Source organism: Pinus tabuliformis, chromosome 4_1 (assembly GCF_031772625.1).
Source record: "Pinus tabuliformis cultivar Carrire ecotype Pingquan chromosome 4_1, CPIR1, whole genome shotgun sequence".
NCBI lineage: Eukaryota > Viridiplantae > Streptophyta > Pinopsida > Pinales > Pinaceae > Pinus > Pinus tabuliformis.
The window spans coordinates 714,233,986-714,253,659 of NC_142303.1; positions in this window are offsets into that span (position 1 = coordinate 714,233,986).

Sequence of the window (19,674 nt, forward strand, 5' to 3'; positions counted from 1 at the left end):
CCTCCTCTTGGTTCTAGTTCTTCTTCTACCTCTTTAACCTCTTATCCCATCCATTTCTCAAACATAATCATCTGGTGCAGTTGTCATTAGTAGCACCATCACAACTTCTTCCACTATCCCTTCCTCTTCATGTTCCTAATCTTATACAACCTCCTTTATTCTTTCAATTAAAAACACTACAACTTCATCTTACACTTCTTCTTCAACATCCTTTGTTGTAAAAAATCTCAGGATGGCTAACAGATCATGGAACAATCTTGGGGCAGTTCAGATGGATCCACCACTACACCCTCTACCTAAACACCTAAAAATATGGATTCTTTAATACAATCCTGATGATGGCCTCCCTATAGAGGAACTTCTTCATAATTTTATGTTGGCCATAAATATAAATGGAGTCAATGAAGAAGAGTGTGTTGTTATACTTTTTCCTTATACTTTTGAAGGATCAACAAGATCATGGTATTTTTCTCTTCCATCTGGGTCTATAACTAGTTGGGATATGTTTGAAGAACAATTCTTACTCAAATTTTGGGATGAATGAACCACCGCCACTTTGATTAACAATTTGTCAAATCTAAAAGCTAATCCAAGTGAGAAGATTAAGGATTTCAATTCAAGGTTTAACAAGCTACTGAAAAAAATCCCAAAAACTTCTAGACCTAGAGTAGATGTGCAAGTTGAATGGTACATTAGTGCTCTTCCTTCAAACATTGCAATATTTGTAGATAGGGAAAAAATGTCATTACTTGATAATATGAAAGAGGCCTTGTCTGTTGAAAAGAGAATCCTTTCCCTCGAGAAGAAAACAACTCTTGAGGAAAGGAAACAAACTAAGAAGGTGACTTTCAATCTAGAAGGATTACAAAAGGTTCTCAAGACTATGTCAAACGAAATGGTAGAGATCAAGAAACAGGTTGTTGAATCATCTAAAAAACATTTTTGGTCCTTTAGAAAAAATCAACCATCCCAATCACAACCACCTGCCATCATTTCCAATGTAGAATCTGACCAGGATGATGAAGAGGAAGAATCAGGCCTATCCGCTGAAGAGTCCCAAGAAGAAGAATTAGAAGAAGCTCATGGATTGTGGGATTTTATTTTAACTTCATCAGAAAATGAGGAGGAAGAAGAAGCCCTACCTGTTAGTATGAGAAGTAAAGGACCTGTTGATACTCCTCCAACAAATCAAAAGCAGAAGTCTCTTGCTCCTCCTGCTAAAGAAAAAAGCATAGTAAAAAATACTTCTACTTCTCCCTCAAGTTCTAATCCTACTACTTCTAAGCCTCCTTCTTCATCTAAAACCATTATAGTCTCTGATAATATTGAGTATAACATTGTGGAGGACATGAAGAAGGTTAAAGTCAACATCTCCCTATATGAAGTGAGCAAGCTAAAACAACAACAAAAATTATTACTTAAGGAGTTAAATGCAATTCATGCATCTCCATTCATTAGAGGAATTTTGAGGTCTAAAATGGGTCTCCTAAGGAAATTATAAAATAATGGTGGAAACAATAAAATAATATTAGGTTACATCATCAAATTTTAGAGGAAAATAGACAAAACTATTTTTTCAACTCATATTTTCAACTTATCTCCCTTTGGGTTTACTCAAATTTTGAGCAGAAACACTTGTTGGATGCAAAATTTGATTCCTCAATTACCCTTGTTTCATACTTTCGATGGACCTTGCTACACGAAAAATGATAAATACATGGAAAACGTTATTGCAATCATGTTTTTTCATGTATTTCTCATTTTTTGTGTAGAAGGGTCCATCAAAAGTATGCAACATGGGTAATCCTTGGATGAGTAATTATATTTTGCATCCAACGAGTAATCCCGCTCGAAATTTGAGTAAAACCTTAGGGAGATAAGTTGAAAATACAAGTTGAAAAAATAGTTTTATTATTTTATTATTTTTTAATATTTTTACTTTTTTACTCTGAAAATGGTGAATCATCCCCCATGGTTGACATCATCATCTTGAATCCTATTGGTTCTTATAAAGTTTATTTTGGTTGTAAATTTTTCTTAGGTGGGCCATTTTAGTCCTCAAATTTCCCCTAATGGGTGACTGTTATTACTTCAAGAGCTTCAAAAGGAAAAGGTAAGCCTCCTAATGTCTCTTTAGATAAAGTTGACCCTTCAGATGCTATTCTAATCGGAGACAGATCAAACTCTCATACTCCCCCCTTTCTCTTGACTTTTGAATTTTTTAACAAAAATGTTCATAATTGTTTGGTAGATTCAGGTGCATCATCTAATATCATGCCTTATGCAATTTGCCTTAAGCTGAATATATCACCCCAAAAATTTGTTGTACAAATTGTTCAATTAGATCGCTCAAAGGTCAGAGTTTTAGGGGAAATGAATTCTGTCTTGATTAGACTATCTTCAAACTCTAAAGTTTGTCAGATAATTGATATATTAGTAGTTGACATTCCTAAGTTTTATGGTCTTATTTTGAGCAGAGACTGGTCTGAAAAGCTACATGGTTATTTTGCAACTAATTGGTCACATATGTGGCTTCCCTACAATGACAAACCAAATGAAACATTGAGTCACCAATTTTGATGAAGAAAATGAGCTACTAGTATTTTCAAATAACATCCTCGGAAACTATTCTTTTGGATATTTCTTTGGAAATTTTCTAGCACAAACTTCTCCCATTTTAGTTGATTTTGTATCATCTCAAATCGAAAATTATTCACAAATAGATTCATATAAATGTATTAATATTATAAACAACATTGTAAATAATCATGATAATTTATTTTGGATTCTTTATTTTGATGGTTCAAAATCCAGCAAAGGTGCAGGAGTTGGTTGCATCTTGGTAAGTCTCGAAGGTGAGAAAACTATGCTTGCATGCATATTGTAATTTAATAGTACCAATAACATTGCTGAGTATGAAGAATTGGTGCAGGGTTTACAAAAGGCCATTAGTCTTGACATCAAATACCTTAAAGTATTTGGTGATTCAAAGATTGTCATTAAACAAGTTAGAAACACTATCCACTATGTTTCTAGTGACCTTAGACATTATCAGCCTTTGATTCAAGACCTTGTTGAGTCTTGAAAATGTCATTCATTTGCATTATACTTTCACTATTATGTCCATTATATCACCTCCATTTCACCTCCATTTCACTGCTATGTCACCACATTCATCCCACTTTCATTATCATTGGGCCACCTTTATGTTTTTCCAATCTTTATTATTTCTAAGCCTTTTAAGTGAATTTGTGGTTAAACATTAGAAAATAATGTGCATATGCTTATACCTAACAAATGGGTTGAGTTTGTTGACATGTGTAGGTTGAAAGGAGATTTCTAGAAGACCCTTATGTGGCACTCTAAGGCCAAATTCGAATTTGGTTGGAAAGAATCATGGGATCATGAGGATATGTGTCACATATCCTAATTGTATTGTAACTCTAAAAAGACATGTGTCTTATCAGTTCCTATTCTGATTAGGACTCTAGAGGTAGAGGGAGAGATTCATGGATTCTCATTAATGAGATGGCTCTCATCTTTTTGTATAAATAGGAGATCTCTCTCCTTCATTTGTTAGTCTTTTTAGTCTTCCCTTTTAGTCTTTTCTTAGTCCTTTTAGCTTGTTAGTCCCATGGCTTTTGAAAGCTTTTATACTTTGTACTTTTGAAGAAATTGAATAAAGCTTTGATGTTCTCAACATGGAAGGAGATGTGAAGTAGATGTCATGGAGCATATTAGGATGTAAGTAGAGTAGATTTCATTTTGTAAATATTGCTTTGTAGAATGTAAGGTAGATTAGATTTTTCATTCATGCAATTTTAATTCATGCAAGTGTGTTTAAATTTGCTTTGATTTCATGACTAATGGCATATGTGATCATCTTGTCTATGTTGCTGACCTTTATTTTTCTAGTTTGATTTTCATTAGTATCATTTCTTTAACTTGCACTTTACTTTCTGCTCTTAGATATCAAGTTGTTCATCTATTGATGGTTCTTTTTCCATAATCAAATAACTTTGTTGGAGCCAAAATATCACTTAGTACAGCTTGGTTTAGTTTGCTTTAAGACTCACATTGCTGACTTGTTCATAACTGTTATCACATGATAAATCTAGCTGAAAGGCAAAAAGGTTAAGAAAAGGTTAAAGTAGTGTGATTTGTCTCCTTTATGTAGTGTCACTTAGATTTCACATTTCATTTTCATTTTAAATCAGCAGCATAGATACTGGGCCGATGTCATTAGTTATTTATTTGATGTCTTTATTTTCCTTTAAGCATTTGATTTCATAGGTAGTAGGGGGCCCCTGCCTTGTATAGTTGTCACTTTAATTTCTTGTATTTCCTTTTCTGATTTTCATGTATATTAACGTACAGTTTGAATTACTGCATTTTATTTTCTTTTTAACATGTATATTATTGTACATAAATTGCTTTCAAGTTGATTGTAGATTAGTGATGCACATAGCCTTTTAATGAACTAATGACGTGATAGAATCATCTTGTCCTTTTGCTGAAGCAGCAAGGATACTGGGTCTCATAGTCATTCTCTCATTATTTGATTATTGCATTTTATTTTGATTGAACTAGTTGTATATTTACACTTTTGTTTAAATACTAACTCCATCAATAACATGTTTTAAGTTCTTTTGAAGTGCTAAGTTTTGGAAGTTACCATTAAGGACATAGGCCTTGTCTTGAAATCTTTATCCATACTTGTCCTTTAAAAGTATTCTTAAGACCTTATAAAACCAACAAGAACAAAACCCCAAAAACAACATAAACTATAAAACAACGAAGTAAGAGAAAGGTTAACTAAGCACATATAGTGCACCACACTTCATTAGTTTACGATACCCGGATTGATAATTTATGTAGAGCAATTTAAGACATTAAATTGACTAGACATTTTGGCGCCGTTGCCGGGGAAGTGTAATTAGGAGACCTTATTTCTTACATCTGAAAAAAAAAAATTTAATAATTCTTGAGTATGCTCTCCTCCTGCACTTTGTGTGATCTAGAGGATCAGAAAAAGGATTGTTAAGTAAAAAAGAAAAAAATAATAATTCTTGAGTATGCTCTCCTCCTGCACTTTGTGTGATCTGGAGGATCAGAAAAAGAATTGTTAAAAAAAAAAAATAGGAGACAAAATAAACTTCATCACTTCAATTGATTCAAGAAAAAAAAAGAGAAGAGAAAAAAAAACTTCATTCCATTTCCATTTTCACTCCATGCCATCCATTTCATCAATAAAAGTTATTTCCCCATGATCATTTCCATTAAGATTGCCTAACTATCTCTATTTAGCTAAGTGGTTGCTGTGATACCGGTTTCCGCAGCTGATACCACTCTGTTTTTCAAACTTACAGTCAAGATGTTAGTGCAATAAAATGAAAATGCAGGAATGACTAAGCAATATAAAAATTCACAATTTCAGAGGAAAAAAAAACACAATCTATGGCTATCTCCATTCCTAGTTTTCGTTGTGGCTTCAATAAAAAAAAAAAAAAAAAAAAAAAAAAAAAAAAAAAAAAAACTGCCTCCCTGATCAAGCTTTGGCCTTAAAATGAACCTACAAAAGAATTAGCTTCCTCTAGTTGTTTTTCTGAAACTTGTAATCAATAGCAGCAGGCCAATGTTAGTAAAAATCTTCAACACTCATCCATATTCCATCAATTTGCTGAAGTATCATTAGCATTGTTACCGCTGCTATTTGTCATCTCAATTATTTCTCCTCTCCGATTGAAAGAATTCGACTGAGGTTAGGAGTTCAATTTACCTTGAACTGAATCAGAAAATCAGCTGAAGAAGTAGGTTTCCCACAATATCTGAAGCTCTGAAACTTGTGAAATTCTTTTATCCCTCTGTCCAGCCAAAACATTCCAAGTAAAACTATACCTATATGGAGATACTTGCCAACATTTATGAGTAAATCAGTAAATTTCCAATGTGATGCAAGGATCATAATATAGGATTATATTTTATTACGCTATTGATTCAAAAGAACATGCAATATCAATTGAGCGGAGGTTCATTACAACGTATTTATACAAAGAGCAGGGAGCACGGTCCAGGAAGCAAAAACATATAACCAAGAGCAAAATACTTCCTCAGGATATCCTTGAAAATTCTAGCACCATTCATTTTCTATTTCCTGTGTTCCAAATTGCAAATCAAGCCAAAAAGCCGAATGCAGCAATTCATCAAAATACAGAACAGTTAATCCAAAAATGCGTAAACAGCAAAAAAACGTCAAACTTCACACCTTCGATTCTCCCAAACAGAGACGAATTTAGAAAAACTAAAACATGGGTTTTTTTTCCAGGTGGGTTAATTAGATAACCCAGAAACCGTTTGAAGAAATTTGTGGCGGTCTGGGAGAAATACTCGGTTCTTTGGAGCCTCTTTTTGCCTTCCGCGTGTGAAAAAACAATGTTTTTTTAAACAGTTGCGGCCACATTTCAATTTCTTCAGAAATCCGCTCAGATCCGATTTCCTTGGCTGCCAGGTCACCCACCGTGTCATTGAATGCATGAGAGGAAAAGATTTTTAGGTCTCTTCTCCACCACGATCTCCGCAGCCAAAAACTGAAACGTGTATGAAAGCCGTCCGACTCCAAGGGATTTGGCCGTTATTTCATTCCCTTATCACTCCATTCTCACACGCATTTGAACTCATTCTCATGCTTGTCTTCCACTTCTTCACACTTTCACCATTTTCGCTCTTATTTTGCTGTAAACTTCACGTCTCTGTTTTAAACCCCGCAGCTCTGTTTCAAACTCCACGGTTCCATTTTCTACCTGTATTACCTCGTATTACAGTGCGGCTATTCCACTGACAGCCTGAACCGTGAATTGCACTAGTTAAGTTAGTTGTCTTGAAGGGGCACATTTTTTTTTTTCTTCCACGCACACAGCCACTCCATTTCATAGTTCTTTCTACACTCTGCACTTTCCGCAGCCAATACAGCGTTTCCGCAGCCAATACAGCGTTTCCGCAGCCAATCCCAGATTCCACAGCTGTTTTGTTAAACTCTAGGTTGCAGGTGTCATCAAGCAAAACAAGTCATATGGGTAGCTGGGGGAATGTTGGTACATGGATGGTGTCCTATTCATTCGACCAAATTTGATGAAAAAGACCCCGGTCAAAGGGAAGTCAAAATGTGTGTTATCCCAAAGTCGCCACACTGAGTCGCCACACTGAGTCGCTGCATGTCAAGAAAAAATAATAATTTTGAATCAATGAATTGAACAAGTTATTTGCTCACTTTTCTGAAGGTATTGATTAATTTTGGATTGATGATGAAAGATGAATGACTAACTTTGTATTCAAGATTTTTAGCTACAGAGCTGTTCCCCAATTCCGCAACCAGAAAAACCTCATTGTTCAAATCAACCTATCTTTCTCATACAAAATCAGATTTTGATGATTTAAGTACCATTGGAAAGATCTCAACAAGATCTATACAATGAGAAATATATTATTAGAGTTTGAAATGGCAAATAATGAAATAAATTGCTGAAAAGAAGCAACATCAACTTGAGGCACTAATTCCAAAGCAGGTATAATTTTTTTTGATTTTTTCTTTGAGAACTTGTTTCATTAATACAAATTCTTTGTTTTATGTGTAAATATCATAACTAGAGAGATTGATCACCTCTCTCCTTTGATAATCTTACATTCCATTGCAGAAGAAGTATTAGTTTTTTTGCAGGTTCCAGGAGGAAGGACAAATGGCTACAAGAGAATGGTGTCTCTCTAAGAGACCAATTTGTTTCATAAGAGGATGATCAACAACAAAGAGGAAATATGTTGATGCAAAATCAGATCCAAACACTTGAAAAACTTTCAGATATTATTGTCTTCATCACATCCATCCATCACAGCCATACTTCACAATAAACCATTCACCTCATTTTCCTCCATATTTTCCATTTTCATTCACATCCACTTTCCATCTCTTTTTGTCCATTCATAACCCACAAATAAAAACAAGAGGCTCATTCACATGCTTATTGCCATTGCCATTTTCCATTTCCATTTTTCATTTCTTGTCATTTTCATTCTGCAAATAAGCCCTGCTTCAATGCAAATTATTGAGTCCATAGTCCTTTGAGTCTAATTTATTTGTAAAAAAACACCTTGAGGCTTGCATGCCTTAATGGCAAGTTCTCATGCTAACAAACAATGGGAATACATTAATGTCCCTTGTTCGTTAGATCTTCTAGGTGACTCGACATCAGCAAATTCATTCGTACCTAGCAAGATGTGTTTGGGCATCTTGACTCTCATTGTCATCAATGGTGAGAGTTCTCGTGTTGACTAGTGGCATCCATTAATGGCCACTAAGCCAACAATTTCCTACTATGTTCGACATCAGAACATCTTTTCACATAGTAGGAATTGTGCCAATGAGTTTTGAAGACATGAAGACTATTATTTTCAGCATTTTAGGAGCAGATTCAGCAAGTTTTAGTAGAAGCAATAAAAAGTCATCTTATCTCTCTATCCATGACTCCTCTTGATCAGCCACTTGAAGAAGAAAATGATCAGAAGTTTTCAGCCACCACACATACAACTCATCCATTCCAAAGGGTAAGTGAAGGTACGGAATTTTCTAACTTTTAACCATAGAATTCCATAAAAAGCTAGAATGATAATTGTTGGAAAAACATTTCTCTTCCTCATTTCGTAAAATTGCCAATACCATCAGTTGGGGGGGGATACATTCATATTCATATCTTGCCATGTCCATATCATATTCAAGAGCTCACATACTTCCAACATATATTAATTATTACATTGCTATTATGAGCATACAATGGCTTTTGAAAAAGTGCTTAAAGGATAAATTGGATACAAACAAAATCATGGTTGTCACACAAGAACCAACCATCATGCAATCCAATAAAGATATACTTTGCAACAATAATCAAAATATCATTATGCAAAGTTCAAAGATCAAAATAGAAGGCAACAAAAAAAAATGGTTGTAACACAAGAACCAACCATGTTGCAATTCAAGTGAAACACTTTGCAGAAATATGAAGTTATCAAATGATATCATGCAAAGTTAAGCCAAAGCTCAAGGATCAAAAGAGTTAATGTAATATATATTGCATGAGGACATGCAATAGCTTCAGTTGGGGGGTATGTTGAGTCTTGAAAATGTCATTCATTTGCATTATACTTTCACTATTATGTCCATTATATCACCTCCATTTCACCTCCATTTCACTACTATGTCACCACATTCATCCCACTTTCATTATCATTGGGCTACCTTTATGTTTTTCCAATCTTTATTATTTCTAAGCCTTTTAAGTGAATTTGTGGTTAAACATTAGAAAATAATGTGCATATGCTTATACCTAACAAATGGGTTGAGTTTGTTGACATGTGTAGGTTGAAAGGAGATTTCTAGAAGACCCTTATGTGGCACTCTAAGGCCAAATTCGAATTTGGTTGGAAAGAATCATGGGATCATGAGGATATGTGTCACATCTCCTAATTGTATTGTAACTCTAAAAAGACATGTGTCTTATCAGTTCCTATTCTTATTAGGACTCTAGAGGTAGAGGGAGAGATTCATGGATTCTCATTAATGAGATGGCTCTCATCTTTTTGTATAAATAGGAGATCTCTCTCCTTCATTTGTTAGTCTTTTTAGTCTTCCCTTTTAGTCTTTTCTTAGTCCTTTTAGCTTGTTAGTCCCATGGCTTTTGAAAGCTTTTATACTTTGTAATTTTGAAGAAATTGAATAAAGCTTTGATGTTCTCAACATGGAAGGAGATGTGAAGTAGATGTCATGGAGCATATTAGGATGTAAGTAGAGTAGATTTCATTTTGTAAATATTGCTTTGTAGAATGTAAGGTAGATTAGATTTTTCATTCATGCAATTTTAATTCATGCAAGTGTGTTTAAATTTGCTTTGATTTCATGACTAATGGCATATGTGATCATCTTGTCTATGTTGCTGACCTTTATTTTTCTAGTTTGATTTTCATTAGTATCATTTCTTTAACTTGCACTTTACTTTCTGCTCTTAGATATCAAGTTGTTCATCTATTGATGGTTCTTTTTCCATAATCAAATAACTTTATTGGAGCCAAAATATCACTTAGTACAGCTTGGTTTAGTTTGCTTTAAGACTCACATTGCTGACTTGTTCATAACTGTTATCACATGATAAATCTAGCTGAAAGGCAAAAAGGTTAAGAAAAGGTTAAAGTAGTGTGATTTGTCTCCTTTATGTAGTGTCACTTAGATTTCACATTTCATTTTCATTTTAAATCAGCAGCATAGATATTGGACCGATGTCATTAGTTATTTATTTGATGTCTTTATTTTCCTTTAAGCATTTGATTTCATAGGTAGTAGGGGGCCCCTGCCTTGTATAGTTGTCACTTTAATTTCTTATATTTCCTTTTCTGATTTTCATGTATATTAATGTACAGTTTGAATTACTGCATTTTATTTTCTTTTTAACATGTATATTATTGTACATAAATTGCTTTCAAGTTGATTGTAGATTAGTGATGCACATATCCTTTTAATGAACTAATGACGTGATAGAATCATCTTGTCCTTTTGCTGAAGCAGCAAGGATACTGGGTCTCATAGTCATTCTCTCATTATTTGATTATTGCATTTTATTTTGATTGAACTAGTTGTATATTTACACTTTTGTTTAAATACTAACTCCATCAATAACATGTTTTAAGTTCTTTTGAAGTGCTAAGTTTTGGAAGTTACCATTAAGGACATAGGCCTTGTCTTGAAATCTTTATCCATACTTGTCCTTTAAAAGTATTCTTAAGACCTTAGAAAACCAACAAGAACAAAACCCCAAAAACAACATAAACTATAAAACAACGAAGTAAGAGAAAGGTTAACTAAGCACATATAGTGCACCACACTTCATCAGTTTACGATACCCGGATTGATAATTTATGTAGAGCAATTTAAGACATTAAATTCACTAGACAGACCTCACTGCTCATTTTACTGCATTTGACATGGCTTCCATCCCAAGGATACATAATGCCAATGCTGAACTCCTAGCAAATGTTGCTTCCAAAATCATTCCACCTAGGGATTTTAGCCCTGACAAATTTTCAATTGAATTGATTTTTCACCCCTCCATTCCAGATAATGTAATGAATTGGTGTGTGTTTAATGATGATAATGATATTTTGAGTTTCTTAACATCAGAAGGTTCTTACTCCGATCAAGTAATTGATGAAGATGAGCATGACAAGATGCAAAATAGGTCCTCCGACGAAAATAATTTACCCAAACCTGTAGTTAAATTGGAATACTTATATGAATTGAAAGGGAGATTCAAAAGAACCACCAATTGCAAAATTCATAGTTATAGCATTAGATATGAGTTAGTAACATATGATCTGATCATAAACCTCATAATATTAACTTGGGCATTGCCCTCTCACCAGATGAAAGATCTGCTTTCATTCATTTGTTGAAAAGGTACAAGGATGTTTTTGCATGGGATTATGATGACTTGAAAACCTATAATATATCCATCATCTAACACATTATTCCTATGCTTCCATATGTCAAGCCTATTCAACAGAAGCTAAGGAAGATCCACCCTAACTTGGAAGCTCAAATTAAGATTGAAATGAACAAGCTTCTTAAAGCTAAAATCATTTTTCAGTTAGACATTCCAAGTGGGTCTCAAATCTTGTGCCTGTCATAAAGAATAATGGAGACATCCACATTTGTATTGACTTTAGGAATTTGAATAAAGCTTGTGAAAAGGACAATTTTCCTTTACCCCCAATGGAGAAAATTTTACAATCTGTTGCTGGTTTTGAACTGATGTCCTTCTTAGATGGTTTTTCAAGATATAATCAAATACTTGTACATCCAAATGATAGATTGAAGACCACATTTAGGACCAAGTGGGGGACATATGCTTATCAGAAAATGCCTTTTGGATTAATTAATGTTGGAGCTACTTTCCAAAGAGCTATGGATATTATGTTCAGAGGTTTGATTAACAAATCAATTGTAGTGTATATTGATGACATTACAATTTATTCCAAATAGAGGAAGAATCATTTACATGATTTGAAGAAATATTTGAAAGATGTAGGAAATTTGGAATCTCCTTGAATCCCAAAAAGTCATTTTTTTTCTCTTAAAATTTTAGGTTTTATTGTCTCTAAAGAAGGGATATGTATAGACCCTGATAGAATCAAGGCAATATCTGAAATCTATTTGCCTCATAACAAAAAGTATATGCAATCCTTCCTTGGGAAAATTAATTTTTTCAAAAGATTTGTCCCAGATTTCTCTCAAATTGCACTTCCCTTACAAGCCATGATCAAGATGAAGTCAATATTTAAGTGAACAAGCAATCATTGATGCCCCTTCATTATCAACCCCTTATTTTACTAAACATTTTATTCTTTATACTTTTGATTCCCAACAATCTTACACAACAGTATTAACTCAACCTAATGAACAACAAATTGAGGCTCCAATTTCATTCTTTAGTTCAAATCTACAGGGAGCTAAGCTCAATTACTCAGAGGTTGAGAAGCAAGATTTTGCAGTATTTAAATCCATAAAGCATTTCAGGCCTTTCCTCCTAAAGACACACACTAAAGTAATTTTTCCTTTCCCTGTTGTTAGGCAATTACTTATTCAGAAAGAATTAGGAGAGAAAAGAGCTAATTGGGTTACTTCCCTATAGGAATATGACCTAGATATTAAACCAGCTAAAATTTTCAGAGGTCAAGGTTTTTGTAGGTTGATTACTAGAGTTGATGACAACTTAGTTAATGAAGATTCAGGTAATAATGTTCAAATCACAGAGGTATTTCCCATTGACACTGAATCCCAATATGTTGATCTCATTTTTTATTTAAAAAATGGTTATGCTCCACTGGAACTCAATTACAAGAAGAAAAGAGTTCTCAGACTAAAGGCTAATCAATATCAGCTTGTTAATGATGTCTTATTTAGAAGAAATTATGATTCTATTTTGTTAAGATGTCTAGAAAAGTCTGAAGCTGAAAAGGTCTTGCAGGAGCTACATGATGGACCAGCTAGAGGACACTATGGTGGAGACACCACTTCTCACAAGATCCTACATGTTGGTTATTATTGGCCGACTTTATTCAGGGACACTCATGCTTATGTTAGAAAGTGTAAATTTTGCCAAACTGCTACTGGAAGACAAAAGAAACCAACCTTACCTTTACAACCGGTTAACATTGAACAACCCTTTGAACAATGGGGATTGGACATAATAGGTGAGATTGTTCCTAACTCTTCCAAGCAACATAAATACATCTTGACTGCTACTGATTACTTCACCAAGTGGGTGGAAGCTATACCCTTGAAGGTGGCCAATTCTGAGAACATTATTGAATTCATTGATCAATTTATTATTACCAGGTTTGGTCTTCCTCATGCTTTAATTTTTTATAATGCATCATATTTTTCAGGTAACACCATTACTGATTTTTCTCTTGGAAATATTTTTTAATTGAAGTATTCTGCAAATTATTATCCACAAGGAAATGACTTAGCAGAATCTACTAACAAAAACCTTATTAGAATAATCAAATGGACCATTGACCAAAATAAAAAAAATTGGCATAAAGCTCTAGTCTTTGCATTATGGGCTGATAGAATTACCCAGAAGGCCTCTATAGGCACTTCTCCTTTTCAATTAGTATATGGTAAAGAAGCTATTTTACCACCTAATCTAGCTATACCATCACTAGCCCTAGTGCAGTCCATTGAAGAAAAACCTTCCTCTGCTCTTCAACTAAGAATGTCTCAAATCCTTAAACTAGAGGAAGAAAGAGATAAAACTAGACAGATCCATGCCCATCACCAACAATTGGTTAAGTCTGCATTTGATGCAAGTTCAGTTCAAAATAAAATTTTTGAAATTGGCGATCTAGTTCTGAAATGGGACAAAGCCCATGAGGAGAAAGGAAAACATTCAAAGTTCCAAAGACTATGGCTAGGCCCATTTCAGATTGTTCAAAAACTAGACCCATCAACTTTTATTCTACAAGATCTACAAGGAAAGAGGGATGTTATTCCTGTTAATGGGCTAGTTTTGAAGAAATATTTTTATTAAGGATACATATCTTTTTGTAAATATGTAAATAATCATATGTATATATCGGTGTCTTAGCCTTAGCATTGTTACGAAATACGTTTTTTTTCCTCAAATTGGAGTCTCTCATCACTAAAATGAGATTTGATCGAATTAAGCGAGATATTTTTAGAAAGAAAATCATAACATTGAGGTTTAGTTTTTAATTATAACAAAACTCTGAAATCTTTATATCCATTAAATTGTGAATGTTTCATAGCTTGAAAACTTTATAAAATCTAGTTATCCCTTGATTGATCATATAAAAGGTTTTCCTTTAAAACGTAAAGGCTATTATGAAGTTTTAGCGTCTTTTGACTACAATTGTCATCCATTACTCTTAAGGAGTGAATATGCCTCCCCATCCATTGATTTTTTTTTTTTTAGAGTGTAATTCAAAAATATATTAAACTTGAAAGATAAGAGGTCTCATCATGAGCCGACTTACCATGATCATGGGAAACCAATGATACTGACATTATCAAATTGGACACCAAACTAGGATAATGGCTTATATGTATATAACCATAAGACAAGAGGTCTCATCACGATCTGACTTGTTTAGTGTCATTATAACTTGTGAATGGCATTGTCATAAACTGATCACCAAATCAGGACAATGGCTTTCAGGCGAACTTTAAAATAAAATTTTAAAAGAAAAATATTAAAAACACCTAAATTTTTTACTATAAGTGGATGGGATATTGGCATATTTGTGGTTAAATGGTAACCCTATCAAGGCTATGGATTCCTGCTGGTAGCAGTGGCTCTACCAGTGACAAATCAGTCTATTTATAAAGATAAAATTTTCTAGTTTTTAACTTTATCTTTATAACTGATTATATTACAAGCATGGATAAAAAAGTTTTTCATCACTAAGCAGGTTATGAGATAATTTACAAAATGATGAGTTCTTTTATCCAAGAGTGATTATTATCAAACTAAAATTTAAGAATTTTTATCTTTCTAAGTCTTCTTGTTTAATTAATTAAACCTTCATTTATTTTTAACAGAGATAATTGTTTCACCCAGTGTGTTGCCAATTGTTTTACTACTCAACATCCCCCATTATAGTTAATGGTAGAACTAATAAATAATGGGGACCCTTTTAATTTAGGATAAAACCCAAAAAATCCAATAAAACAAGGTAATCTTAGCTTTATTGTTCCAAAATCTTAATTGAATCTAGAGATTTCCCTTATCGGAACTAAAATATCAGAGCTTAAGACTTAAATATTGAATTTTAATTTAAAAAACTCTCTTCGGAAGTATAATATCAGAGCTTTCCAACATGTCCCATTAACAAAAAACTTCGATTAAAACATGTCTCGATCGGGTTTCCTAAGTCCTAAAGCCTTAAAATAATAAAGTGATATGTTTTATGTATAGCAATAAAAGTTCAACCCCACAATACTTCCACGTAGAATATTGGGGTTTCCATATCAATGTTTTCATTTTGATGACCATGTCAAATCCTCCGATCCTCTGATCTCCAATATCCCTTCTCACTACATTCTCCGATACGTGACCCCGCCAATCCTCCGATCCTCCGATATTTGTCTCACCTCTAACTTCCCATCTCCGATATACTACTCGTCTCTTATATCTAAATTGTGAAATCAAGTTTTCTAATAGCAATTATCCTTTCAAATCCCCGATATGAAAACACTGATGCGAAACCTCTAATAATTCTTCACGCCTATAATTTTAAGCTTCTATGCTCTATAAGCCTATCAGAGGTAAATGTTATCACAATTTTTAATGGTACAACAATGAATTTTCCCTGATAAATTTCTCTGATATGCAAACATGTAATGTGCCCCATGTGAATTCACGTTTTATCAATAAATGGCCAAATGTGAAGAATTAATGGTTTTCGATATAATAAACGCCTTCATTATTACTAATGATTTTTTGATATTTCGCTCATAAAAGTCTTAGATTATCGTGGAGTCGATTATTTGCTAAGTTATTCACCCTGAGTGTTAGTTTCTCCTAGCTCTTGTGTTTCTCTTGATAGGCCAGTCCTGACAAGCATAATTTAGCATAAATGTCTCACTTGACGAAACCCAGGAAAAAACTTGTTGTTTAAAAACAATTAGTAGCTCCTCCCCCTGAGGTCGCAAAATGATCTGCATTATTTACTGATACAACATGCACCCCAAACATCAGAACCTCTATCTGGGAGGCCATTTATTATCTCTTTGAAGATGAAGAGGAGAGGGTCATAGAAAGAGTAGCCACATCACAAGATTCATACCTGGTTTCCGATAATACATATAGTGATTTGGCCAATTCATTCCTCCACAGAATTGCTGCTCAATTGAACATCTCGACTTACATGGATATGATAAGATGGGTCGTTGACCATTTAAACATAGATGACATAAACTTTGTGATCAAGAGGAAAATGATCATCAATTCTTTCACCAACTAAGATTTGAATTAGATGTACTGGTTGCCAGCAACTAAAAAAAAATATGATAAGGAATTCATTGAGAAATTCATGAATGAAAATCAGGATGAATCTGAAGTCATCAAAGGATGGAGAAGAGATGCCAGTAAGCACAAGCAAGAGGATAAGGGTATGTACTCTATAGCTTCTCTTGTCGGTCCCTATTGTTATGCTGCCACCATGATATGTAGATTATTTGGTTATGCCAATACCCAACATGTTTTAGACCAATGGGTACCCCTGATTGATGCAACCTCTGATAGCTATGTTATGGATTGCGAGACTATTCTATCCAATAATTTAAGTATCAAAATCCTAGATTATAGGAAGAATACAATTTTTTTTTTAAACATTGTTCCCCCATTTTACATGAGTGCCTATGTAATGGATGCTATTTGATTCACTTTTGATTTCCCATCCATGGGATGTAAATGGACCATACATGACCTTATGCCTATTCACATCTATCATAATATTCTCTGGGAGTCAAAATATCAGCCCCATTTCTACAAAATTTGCCATGGAGTTGTGCTTCCAATCCACTAGTTTGTCTTTAATGAAAAATGCCATAGAATCTAACCTTAAGCCAATAACCACCTCTTATCAGTTGGAAGATGGTTTGGAGAAGATTCCTTTACCTATGTTTGGGGTTTTTGCATCCTTGTGCACCCACATGTGCTACCCCTATATATTACCGACAAACTCCTAGCTCGGGAAATAACCCATCAGACTATGGGAAATGGCCTATCTAAGATCATGAGAGATACCAAAAAGACAATGTGGCATGTCTTTCCCTTTCGTTTCAGTTTTTATTCCCTTGATAATTTCAAGCATGCTACTAAGGAAATAGAGGAAATCCAGCTTATGAACTTTCCAACCATTTTGAATCGGCAGTTTGACCCCATTGATATTTCCAAGAATGTTACAACTCAAGCAAAACTCAGGCAGTTCACAAATGAGCCTGATAAGTTTGATGACCTATTTGAGTCGACCTCCGACTATGAAAAGGTTGACAGAGACAGAACAACGCAGTTCAGTCCTGAAGAATTAACTTAGTTTAATCAATACATGACTAAAAGGATCTCCCACTTATCCACGGAGTTGTTAAAACTCAATTAACAGAGCACATAGCAGGACAAAGGAGTGAGCACATCACAAGTCTCAGATGTAGCTCATACTAAAGAGACAAAGTCATCTTCTTCTTCAAAGGGAGAGGAAGTTCTAACAAATAAGAATCTGGAAGAAATTTGGGAACATTTTTCCAAACAATTTGACCCCAGAAATTTACAAATTCCTAAAAACACAAAGAATACCTCGTTCATTGTTGAGGATTCAAAGGAAACTATGTGCACTGATGGTTTGGAGATTATCCTTGTATTTCTGACCTCTGAGGCCATTCTAAAAATAGAGGAGATTCTTCCTCTTGAAATATTCTACAGTCCAAAGCATAAGGTAGTGGTCAACAAACAGAGGAAAAATAGAAGAGCTGAACAAAGCCAGAATTTGGTCCCTCGCAATGCCTCCTTTCAAGTACTCTGGAAAGATGCCCAAGTAACCTCGTTTGAAGACCTAGGAAGACTATCACAATATGAAAGAGCTTATGCTAGTGCAACAATTGATAAGGCCTCAAAAGTGCAACAACTCCTTAGGGAGAAGGATGAGAAAATAAGGAAGTTTGAAAAGAGTTTAGAAAGTGAAAAGCAGGGAGTGTGTCAGCAATGGCAAGCTCAACTTTCACAATTGCAAACCAGTTTTGATAACCTGAAGATTCAATATGAATCTGACATGAAGAGTCGAGATTCCCAAGTACAGGAGTTGCAACACAAAATTGAGAAACTAAAAGCCAATCCCGAAATTGCAGAGCTCAAGAAAGAAGCATCAAAGTTAAACAACCTACTTGCTCAACAATAGGTTGTATTTTGTCAAAAGTTGGCCATTATCCAAGACCTATGCCAATTGAGTGATTCACTTGTAGATCAACTATTCGATCTGAGGACATATTACAGAGAAGTAGAGGAAAATATTTCCAACTTCATTGATTGGCAGGACAACTTTGAGGGTCGATTAGCAATCTCCCCAAAATAGAAGAATCTCATAAAGATATTGTCTTTCAAGAATGGGAGATTAAGCTTAAACATGCGGAGATGGCGATCTATAGTGCCAGGGATATATCAAATAACATCATTGAATCAATCAACAATAACCTATTGCAAGCTAATCTCATTTCAAACTGCCTTGAAGATACCTTTCCTAATGTAAAATTTCTAACAAAGACTTGGCAAGAATCATCAAAGAAGAAGGTTGAGGGAATAAAGGCCCTATCAAAGATTGACTTGGAATGCCATTGGCATTTCCTAGTCAAACCTCACAGTCAGTGGTTGATGCTGAGGTGTCTTGCAAATACCACCAGTCATCTTCTTCCAACACTCAACAATGTGTTATTCACTGCTCAGATGCGCATTGATCCTCACCATCCACCTCAATTGAAGCCGATGACAGACATATGCGAGCTTCAACAGCGAATGGAAAAGAAGTCCTCCTCCCAGTCATGATCAAAGTTGTTATAACAACAAGCTATTATTATCTTGTATTTTATTTTAAGTGTGGTTTGTTTAAACCACCCATTATTTTGTGGAACTTTTATATATTTGAGTTTTGATTTCAAACTATAAACTCCCTTTGATGTTATGAAGAAGGGGTTCTGAATTTTTGCAAGAAAGCTTTTGGTTTTCACTACTGTAGCTGAAAATAAGTCTTAATAGAAAGAAGAACCACTCCAATTTTACTTATGAGCAGAGTTAATGTGTATCAGGTACTATTATCTATATACGGATGCTATGTTAATGAGTTGAATTATTATTTCTTTTCAAGTTTGTTATATATGTTATTGCATACGATTGAACAATTATCATTATTGATGTGTTTTAATCAAAATCTTCTAAGTGTATAGACAAACAACGATATCTTATATGTGCAGTGAATTATATCAACTAATGTAATTAAATTAGTTATCAATACTAGTTTCATATTCATGAATGGTTTTATGATCTACATTGTCATATTATGAGTGAA